This window comes from Myotis brandtii, unplaced genomic scaffold, assembly GCF_000412655.1.
Source record: "Myotis brandtii unplaced genomic scaffold, ASM41265v1 scaffold402, whole genome shotgun sequence".
In the NCBI taxonomy this organism is placed as follows: domain Eukaryota; kingdom Metazoa; phylum Chordata; class Mammalia; order Chiroptera; family Vespertilionidae; genus Myotis; species Myotis brandtii.
This window is the reverse complement of record NW_005365441.1, coordinates 1,564,754-1,576,229: the sequence shown is the minus strand read 5'-3', so window position 1 is coordinate 1,576,229 and position 11,476 is coordinate 1,564,754.

Sequence of the window (11,476 nt, the reverse complement as noted above, 5' to 3'; positions counted from 1 at the left end):
CTTTATAGATTTACATATGTTGAACCACCCTTGCATCTCAGGAATAAATTCCACTTCATCATTGTGTATGACCCTTTTAATGTGCTGTTCAATTCCTTTTTAAAAAAAAAATCCTCACCCAAGGATATGTGTTTATTGATTTTAGAGCAAGAGGAAAGGAGAGGGAGACAGAGAAACATCAATGTGAGAGAGAAACATCAATCAGTTGCTTCCGTATAGTTCCCAACTGGGGATGGAACCTGAAACCTGGGCATGTGCTCTAATGGGGAATCCAACCTGCAATCCTTTGGTGCACAGGATGGCTCTCCAATCAACCGAGTCTCACTGGCCAGGGCTGTGCTGTTCCATTCTGTTCACTAGTATTTTGTTAAAGATCTTTGCATCTGTGTTTATCAGGGAAACTGGCCGCTAGTTGTTGTATCTTCATGTGACTTTGGAATAGAGTAATGCTGATCTCATGCAATCAATTAGAGTGTGTTTCTTCCTCTGCAATTTTTTGAAAAATCTGAAAAGGATTAACATTAATTCCTTTTTATAAGTGTTTATAGAATTCACCTGGAAAGACACCTGGTCCTAGTCTTTTCATTATTGAGAGGTATTTTGTTTTTTAATTTTTTAAATTGATTTCAGAGAGGAAGAGAGAGAGATAGAAACATCAATGATGAGAGAAAATAATTGATTGGCTGCCTCTTGCACGCCTCCTTCTGGGGATCGAGCCCACAACCTAGGTATGTGCCTTTGACCAGAATTGAACCTGGGACTCTTCATTAGGCCGAAGCTCTATCTACTGAGACAAACCAGCTAGGGCTCATTATTGAGAGGTTTTTGATAACTGACTCAACCTTCTTACTTCTGATTGGTTTGCTTTTTTTGGTTTTCTTCATGATTCAGACTTGGTAGGTTATATGTTTCCAGGAATTTAACCATTTTTCTAAGTTGTTCAATTTGTTGTTGTATAATGGTTCATATGGCCCTTTGTGTTTATGTGATTTTAATATCTCTTCTTTAATTTATAATTTTATTTATGTGATTCTCTCTTTCCTTGGTTAAGCAAATGCTATAGATCTAGAGGGAATAATAAACAACAGTATAGTAATAGTGGCAATTTCAATACCTGACTTCTAGCAATAGGTGTACATCCAGACAAAAATCATCCAGACAGAAAATCAATAAGAAAATGCTGGACATGAACTATACTTTAATGAATCTAACAGACTTCTCCACAGCATTTCACCCAACAGCAGTAGAATATACATTCTTCTAAAGTGCTCATGGAAGATTCTCCAAGTCATATGTTAGGTTACAAAACAAGTCTCAGAAAATGTTAAAAAAAAAAGATTAAATTAATAGTAAGTATATTTTCTGACCACAATGGCCTGAAACTAGAAACAGTAACAGGAGGGAAACTGTAAAAGTCACAAGTATGTGGAAGTTAAACAACACACTCTTAAATAATGAATAGGTCAAAGATGAAATCAAAAGAGTGATAAAAAATGCATCAAAACAAATAAAAACTGAAGCACAGCATACCAAAATTTATGGAATGCAGCAAAAGCAGTTCTGAGAGAAATTTATAATGATGAATGCCTACATTTAAGAAAACAAAAATCAAGTAAACAACTTATATTTATACCTCAAAGAATTATAATAAGGAGAATAAACTAAGTTTAAAGTGAGTAAAATAAAGGAGAAACAGAGATTAGAATAGCAGTAAATAAAATAGAGAATAGAAAAACAATCAAAAAGATCAACTAAAAGCTAATTTTTTAAAAGGTAAACCAAATTGACAAAAGAAGCTTTAATTTAAGTGGGCAGGGCATCTATTTTAACTGTCCCTGGACATGGTTAATTCTATTCTCTTTCACAGTATATACATAAGGGACTTGAATCATATTTGAAATATCTACAGAATCGTGCTAAACTAGTGTACTGATGACATCATGTCAATAGAATCTGATGATTTGAGTTACAAGTACATTAAATACACTAATAAGCCCTAGACAGTCTTGCTCAGTGGATAGAGCATTGGCCTGTGAACCAAAGGGTCCTGGGTTCGATTCCAGTCAAGGGTCTATACCTCGGTTGCAAGCTCCTCCCAAGTCCGGGCCCTGGTCAGGGCTCTTGCAGGAGGCAACCAATCAATGTGTTTCTCTCACATCAATGTTTCTCTCTGTCTTTCCCTCTCTCTCCCATTCTCCCTAAAATTCAATGGGAATATTGAGAGGTTTTTGATAACTGACTCAACCTTCTTACTTCTGATTGGTTTGCTTTTTTTGGTTTTCTTCATGATTCAGACTTGGTAGGTTATATGTTTCCAGGAATTTAACCATTTTTCTAAGTTGTTCAATTTGTTGTTGTATAATGGTTCATATGGCCCTTTGTGTTTATGTGATTTTAATATCTCTTCTTTAATTTATAATTTTATTTATGTGATTCTCTCTTTCCTTGGTTAAGCAAATGCTATAGATCTAGAGGGAATAATAAACAACAGTATAGTAATAGTGGCAATTTCAATACCTGACTTCTAGCAATAGGTGTACATCCAGACAAAAATCATCCAGACAGAAAATCAATAAGAAAATGCTGGACATGAACTATACTTTAATGAATCTAACAGACTTCTCCACAGCATTTCACCCAACAGCAGTAGAATATACATTCTTCTAAAGTGCTCATGGAAGATTCTCCAAGTCATATGTTAGGTTACAAAACAAGTCTCAGAAAATGTTAAAAAAAAAAGATTAAATTAATAGTAAGTATATTTTCTGACCACAATGGCCTGAAACTAGAAACAGTAACAGGAGGGAAACTGTAAAAGTCACAAGTATGTGGAAGTTAAACAACACACTCTTAAATAATGAATAGGTCAAAGATGAAATCAAAAGAGTGATAAAAAATGCATCAAAACAAATAAAAACTGAAGCACAGCATACCAAAATTTATGGAATGCAGCAAAAGCAGTTCTGAGAGAAATTTATAATGATGAATGCCTACATTTAAGAAAACAAAAATCAAGTAAACAACTTATATTTATACCTCAAAGAATTATAATAAGGAGAATAAACTAAGTTTAAAGTGAGTAAAATAAAGGAGAAACAGAGATTAGAATAGCAGTAAATAAAATAGAGAATAGAAAAACAATCAAAAAGATCAACTAAAAGCTAATTTTTTAAAAGGTAAACCAAATTGACAAAAGAAGCTTTAATTTAAGTGGGCAGGGCATCTATTTTAACTGTCCCTGGACATGGTTAATTCTATTCTCTTTCACAGTATATACATAAGGGACTTGAATCATATTTGAAATATCTACAGAATCGTGCTAAACTAGTGTACTGATGACATCATGTCAATAGAATCTGATGATTTGAGTTACAAGTACATTAAATACACTAATAAGCCCTAGACAGTCTTGCTCAGTGGATAGAGCATTGGCCTGTGAACCAAAGGGTCCTGGGTTCGATTCCAGTCAAGGGTCTATACCTCGGTTGCAAGCTCCTCCCAAGTCCGGGCCCTGGTCAGGGCTCTTGCAGGAGGCAACCAATCAATGTGTTTCTCTCACATCAATGTTTCTCTCTGTCTTTCCCTCTCTCTCCCATTCTCCCTAAAATTCAATGGGAAAATATCCTCAGGTGAGGATTAAAAAAACAAAAACACAACCCTAATGAGACACTAAATGTTCCAGAATGAAGGAGGGCCTCATCAAGAATTGGGGGATCTGCCACAGAAATGAATATTTTGGCCTTCAGTGGTTTGAGGCATACTGGAACCTTGGGTCTAATGTAAATTGCAAGCTGTTCCTTCTCATATCTGATATCATCAAGAAAGAAGCATAGCAATGTGTTGGCTGGTTGGATTTTGCAGTCAGCATATACTGTACTTGGAAATACTTCTCTAACTTACTAAACTAGTGACTTGGAAATCTAGCAGTTTTTAGTAGTGTCCAAATCTAGGGAGACTCTATACTAGTTCTAAGTATGGTGCAAATTGCCACATCACTAGAGCGATATGACCTGGAAAATGTAACATAGCCACAAATATACAGAACATATAAGGATATTGTGTGATGTTGGCATGCCCCAATAGGATATGTGCAGTACACAACTATGTGTTTCTAGAACAAGGCCATGCCTAATGATGGCAGGGGACTATTTGTTGTTTAAAACGCAGGTCTTGTAAATATGGGCCTTATAGCAACTGAGCTATTGATAATAATATATCCAGTTACTATCTAACTGGAAGTATGGAAGTCTTGGATAAGGAAAGATATATTAAAGTCTCAAGTACAGTGCTAGTACAAGGACAATACTGTTGAGCATTGTGGAGCTGTATTCCAAGTGTTTGTGCTGAGTAAATAGCTAAGATATGGTGTTATGTCCCCAAAAGCTTGACTTTAGAGCCTGTGAAACAGGAGATGGAAGTAAAATGCCCCTCTCACCATCACTCACAGTGAAGTGCTTATGAAGCTTTTTCTTCTTTTCCCCCACAAACTTAGGCTCCACTGTAGTAGAGAGTCTTACTTCTGTGGCAGAAGTGAGAAAATACTAATAATCAGGGGAAAGAGAGAAAATATTCCATCAAACTTGAAGTACAATTATCATGTGGCAACATTAGGCTCCTTATGCCAGAAGGCAAAGAATGGGTTACCTTACTAGCAAGGGTAATTGACCGTAATTTCCATTACGCAGAGTTGCTGCTTAACAACCGGGGAGATTTATTAGAGTGACACCTCATGCTTCCATGGAGGTGGTAAGAGTGAAGGGACTATATTAACAACCTCAGACCAACAAAGGTGGGGAACTAGAGGATAAAGGATGTGTCTGCTGTTTGCCATTCAATTGACATCAACTCCTGGCCACCCTATGATCTAAATGTGTTATCCTCAACAGCCCCGCTCAGCTTCTGTAGACTCATGCTGATGGCTTCTTTTATGAAGTTAATCCATCTTGTATTTGGTCTTCCTCTTTTTTGGCTGCCTTCATTTTTCCTGAGCATTATTGTATTTTCCAAAGCACCTTGCCTTCTTATGATGTGCTGAAATAGGACAGCTTCAGTTTTGTCATTTTTGCCTTGAACGATGTTTCAGGCTTAATTTGCTCTAGAATCCACTTGTTCATTTTTTCTGGCTATCCATAGAGCTCTCCTCCAACACCATATATTAAATGAATTTTTTTTTTCATATCAGCCTTTTTCACTGTACAACTTTTACATCCATACATAGTAATCGGGAATACAATGGTGTGGGTGATCTTAGCTTGTTCTGTAATGACACACCTTTGCTCTAGGTGATCTTTCTCAATTCTTCAGTGGCTGCCCATCTGAGTCTCAGCCTTCTCTTGCTGTCCTGGCTGCTGTCTTCATTTGAACTGATGACTGAAGCAAAGGTAAGCAAAATATTTTACACTAGAGGCCTGATGCATGAAATTTGTGAAAGAGTAGGCCTTCTCAGCCACAGGGGATGCCTGGATCCCTCCCTCGCAACCATGGCAGCTGCCTTGATCCCGTGGCTGCAGCCCCGGCTTTGTCCGGAAGGTCATCCGGAAGGACATCTGATCTAATTAGCATATTACACTTTTATTATTATAGATTGTCAATGCCTTCACTGTCTAGGTTAAAGTTGTCTATTTCTTCTGTAGTCATAAACTTTGTCTTTTTGATGTTCAAATGCAATCCTGCTTTGGCACTTTCTTCATTCACTTTCATCAGAAGTTGTTTCAAATCATTGTTATTTTCTTATGGTAAAATGGTGTCATCTGCATATTGTACATTTTTTATACTTGTTCCAACAATTTTAATGCCTCCTTCCTCTGAATCTAGCCCATTTTTTGTATAATACATTCTGCATTAAACAAATAGGAAGAAAATATGTCTCCTTGACTGACACCTTTGTCTATAAGAAACTATCCTGTATCTCCATATTTTGCTTTGGCAGTGGCTTTCTGTCCACAATACAGGTTCCACAGCAGGGCTGTCTAGTGTTGAGACACACCCATTTCTTTCTGAACCACTCATGGCTTTTTATAATTGACACACAAAGGCTTTACTATATGCAGTCTGAAAAATAGACCAAACTTCTGAAATTCTTTGGAGCATTCCAATATTCAACAAGTGTTCTCAATCACATCAAAGTACCTCTTCCTTTTCTGAATCCACCATGAACGTCAACATTTCTTGCACCATATAAGGTACAAGACTTATTGTGTCACCTTGAGCATCACCTTACTTGTGTGGGAAATTAGAACAAAGGTCTGATAGTTATTACACTCCCTGGCATCTCTTTATTGGAAAATTGAGTTGTATATTGAATTTTTCCAGTCTGTAGACCATTGTTTTATTTCATATTTGTTGACATATTTTGTTGAAATTTTTGACAGATTGAGTCTCTGTGGCTTGAAATTATTCTATTGATATCTCATCTACATTGGTGATTTGTTTCTTCCCAATACTTTCAGGGAAGATTTCACTTTCTAGAATAACATTTTTTTTTTCTCATAGGAAACTTCTTCAGAGATATCTGTCATTGCTTTATCGCTTCTGTACAGATTTTCAGTAGACTGTTTTTACTTTCCTTTTATGTTCTCTTGGTCAGATAATGTGTTTCTCTGTTGATCATTCAGCATTCTGAGTCAAGGTTTAAGTTTCCTTTTTTATTCTTTGATTCTTCTCAGAAAGATCTCTTTATTTTTGTTCTATTATTTCTATTTACATTTACTATTGCAATAGTTATTTTTATCTCTACTTGATAGTGGTTAAAAGACTATATCCAGGATTCTAACACTGTCTTGTCACCTTTTACTTTTATTTTAATCTTTATTGTTGAAAGTATTACATATATCCATTTCCCCCCCATTGATCCCTTTTAGCCTGCCCCCAGGCCCTCAAAATCCTATTGTCTATGTCCACTGATTATGCAAATATACATATAAGTTCTTTGGTTTATCACTTTACACCTACCCACCATTCCCTGCCTTCCTTCTGAGATTCCATATTCTGTTCTATGGTTCTATGATTCTGGATCTATTTTGTTCATCAGTTTATTTTGTTCATTATATTCCACATATGAGTGAGATTATGTGATACTTGTCTTTCTCTGACTTGCTTATGTAGCTTAGCATAACACTCTCCAGGTCCCTCCATGCTGCCTCAAAGGATAAGAGATCCTCCTTCTTTACTGCTGTATAGTATTCCATGGTGTAAATTACCACAGGTTTTTTTTTGTTTTTGTTTTTTTGTTTGTTTTTTTTATCCACTCATCTAATGATTGGCACTTGGGTTATTTCCAGATCTTAGCTATTGTAAATTGTGCTGCTATGAACATAAGGCTGCATACATTTTTACTGATTGATGTTTTGGGGTTCTTAGGATATATTCCTAGAAGTGTGATCAGTGTGTCAAATGGCAATTCCATATTTAATTTTTTGAGGAAACTCCATATTTTTTTCCATAATGGCTGTACCATTTGGTTAGGGTTCCCTAGTACACCACCAGCAGTGTACTAGGACTGCCTTTTCTCCACATCCTCACCAGTACTTGTCATTTGTTGATTTGTTGGCAGTAGCCACCCTGACAGATGTGAGGCGATACCTCATTGTAATTTTAATTTGCATCTCTCTGATGATCAGTGACTTTGATTATTTTTTCATATGTCTCTTGGCCATCTGTATTTCTTCTTTGAAGAAGTGTCTGTTTAGGTCCTTTGCCCATTTTTAATTGGATTGTTTGCTTTCCTTTTGTTGAGTTGTATGAATTCCTTATATATTTTGAAATATTAACACTTTATCAGATGTATCAGTGCCAAATATGTTCTCCCATACAGTGGCCTTTCTTTTTGTTTTGTTGATGGTTTCTTTTGCTGTGAAGAAGGTTTTTATTTAGATGTAGTCCCATTTGTTTATTTTCTCCTTAGTTTCCTTTGCCCTAGGTCCGTAGTTGGCAAACTGCGGCTCGCGAGCCACATGTAGCTTTTTGGCCCCTTGAGTATGGCTCTTCCTAAGCCTTAGGAGTACCCTAATTAAGTTAATAACAATGTACCAACCTATATAGTTTAAGTTTAAAAAATTTGGCTCTCAAAAGAAATTTCAATCGTTGTTCTATTGATATTTGGCTCTGTTGACTAATGAGTTTGCCGACCACTGCCCTAGGAGATGTGAACATATTGCTATAAGTGATAGCTGATATTGTGCTGCCTAAGGATTCTTCTAGGATTTTTATAGTTTCACAATGTACATTTAAGTCTTTTAACCATTTTGAGTTTATTCTTGTGTATGGTGTAAGTTGGTAGTCTAGTTTCATTTTTTTTTTGCATGTATCTATCCAATTTTCCCAACACCACTTATTTAAGAGACTGTCTTGACTCCATTGTATGTTCTTGCCTCTTTTACCAAATATTAATTAAGTGTAATGGCTGAGATCAATTTTGGGGGCCTCTGTTCTATTCCATTGATCTACATGCCTGTTCTTGTGACTGTATCAGGCTATTTTGGTTATAATGGCTTTGTAGTATGCCTTGATATCTGGTATTGTGATTCCTCCAACTTTGTTCTTCTTTCTCAAGATGCTGTGGCCATTCAGCATCCTTTTTGGTTCATATACATTTTTGGAGTGTTTGTTCTAGATCTTTGAAATATGCTGTTGGTATTTTAATAGGGATTCCATTGAATCTATAGATTGCCTTCGGTAGTATGGATATTTCAATGATGTTAATTCCACCAAATCATAAACACTGTATATTCTTCCACTTGTTTATGACTTCCTTTATCTCTTTTTTCAAGGTCCTGTAGTTTTCTGAATACAAGTCTTTTAAATCCTTGGTTAAGTTATTTCTAAGTATCTTAATTTTTTGTTACAATGGTAAATGTGATTATTTATTTAAATTCACTTTCTGAGAGTTGATTATTGGTGTATAAAAAAGCCATTCATTTTGGGGTGTTGATTTTGTATTCAGCTACATTGCCAAATCATTTATTAAATCTAGTAATTTTTTTGTGTAGGTTTTAGGGATGTTGATTTTGTATTCAGCTACATTGCCAAATTCATTTATTAAATCTAGTAATTTTTTGGTGTAGGTTTTAGGGTTTTTTATGGAGAATATCATGCATCTACAGATAATGAGAGTTTACTTTCTCCTTTCCAATTTGGGTGTCTTTTCTTTCTTTTTATTGTCTGAATGTTGTGACTGGGACTTCCACTACTACGTTGAACAAGAGTGTTGAAAGCAGACATCCTTGACTTGTTCCTGTTCTTAGGGGAAATGGTTTTAGTTTTTGCCCATTGAGTATGATGTTCTCTGTAGGTTTGTCATATATGGGCTTTATTATGTTGAGATATTTTCCCTCTATTCTCACTTTGCTGAGAGTTTTTATCAAAAATGGTCATTGGATTTTGCTGAATGTTTTTTCTGCTACTATTGATATGATCATGTGATTTTTGCCTCAAAGGATAAGAGATCCTTCTTCTTTGCTGCTGTTTATGTGATGTATCACATTTATTGATTTGCAAGTGTTGTACCAGACTTGCATCCCTGAAATAAATCGCACTTGGTCATGATGTATGTTCTTTTTAATATATTGCTCAATCTGATTTGCTAATATTTTGTTGAGGAGTTTAGCATATGTGTTCATCACGGATATTGGCCTGTAATTCTCTTTCTTTGAAGCATCTTTATCTGATTTTGAAATTAGGATAATTCTGGTCTCATAAAAAGAGTTTGGATGTGTTCCTTACTCTTGGAGTTTTTGGAATAGTTTGAGAAATATAGGTGTTAGTTCTTCTGTGACTGTTTGGTAAAACTTCCCTGTGAAGCCATCCAGATGAGGGCTTTTGATTGCTAGGAGGTTTGTTGTTGTTTTTTTTTCTTTTTTTCCTACTGCTTCTATTTCCTCAGTTGTTATTAGCCTATTATTTAGGTTTTATGATTCTTCCTGATTCAATTTTTAGAGATTGTATTTTTCTAGGAATTTGCCCATATCATCCACATTATCCAGCTTATTGGCATACTAGAGGCCCGGTGCATGAATTCGTGCAATAGTGTGGTCCCTCTGCCTGGCCTGTGGGATCGGACTGAAACCAGCTCTCCAACATCCAGTTTGAAGAATCATCACAACATTGTGCTTAAGAATGTAGCAGATACTATGGCTGTGTCTCTGGTTTATAAGAAAACAACTACAAGAAAAATACAATATTTACCCTAGTTCTGTATTTTTTAATAGATACTATAAAGTCAGATACAAAGAAATCTGAGAAAATAAAAAGTTTTAAAGGAGATCTTTTAATCACAAGCTATTGAAGTTTGGGGTGAAAATATGAGGAGATGTTAATAAAAAATATGTGCCAATCATTGTGCTAAATGCTTTCATATGTCTGCCTTTAGAGAAGCCTATGCATTAGAAATTACTGCGTCTAAGCAAAATGTAAGAAAAGTGAGATAGAAAGAGATTAAGTAACTTTCTGCAGGTACACATTCAAGTAAAGCAAGACCATGGATTCAACCACATGCAGGATACATTCTACAAGGAAGAAATTAGCAGGAAGATGGGAAGCTTTATAAAACAGAATTTATTAATCTTTTCTTCAATTATATTTTCAATTTAGTTTCCTTTCGCAAAATATACCATTTATTCAATAAGCAACTGTTAATAGCCCTATCCAGCAAGGAAGATATGAACTTGAGTATCTTCACTCTTTTTTCTGGGAAATAAGTCTAACTAAAGGACAGATAGGTAAAAAGTTAGAAGATGATACAGTAATCACTATAAATTGAACAATTTTATAATATCAGATGCTTTCAAAACTAAACATGGTGTCCTGGAAATACCAGGACTTTGAAACTAGATCATGTGGATTTTAATTCACCCTCCACTTATTATTAACTATTTAACTACTGACAAGTTACTGAATTTCTCTGAGCCTTAGTGTTTTATTAAAGGATACATTAATAACTAAGAGTTGGTTCAGAGCAAGATCACCTAGAAATTGGATCAGAGCCCTCTTCCCCCAGAGAAATTTCAGTGTTTGCCTCTGGACCTAATGATGGCCTGAAAACAGAAGCTCTTAAGAGGCTACACAATAGAAACGGCATTGGCCCCAGTGCTACAACTGGCAATCTTTTCCCTGAATTTTCACGTGGCCCAAGGAACTGCAACCTCCTTTGCCTCTTCTAAGGACACTAATCCCACCATGAGGGTTTCACTCTTATTACCCACCTACTTTCAAAGGCTCCACCTCCAAATACATCAGCTTAGAGCTTTAAGATTCAACAGAAGTTCTGCAGGGACACAAACATTCATTCCATTAAAGGGAGTGAGGACCTTCACCATAAAGAACACTGGCAAAACAATTGTCAAAACCAAGTTACTCAGAACTCTGGAAGTTAATCACAGGCTTGCAACAATATCAGGAGTGTTTATTTGATGAAATCATTAATCTTGGTAAGAACAAGAAACTGTGTCTTCACTTGCCTGTGTCTTATTCCCTTCTCCCA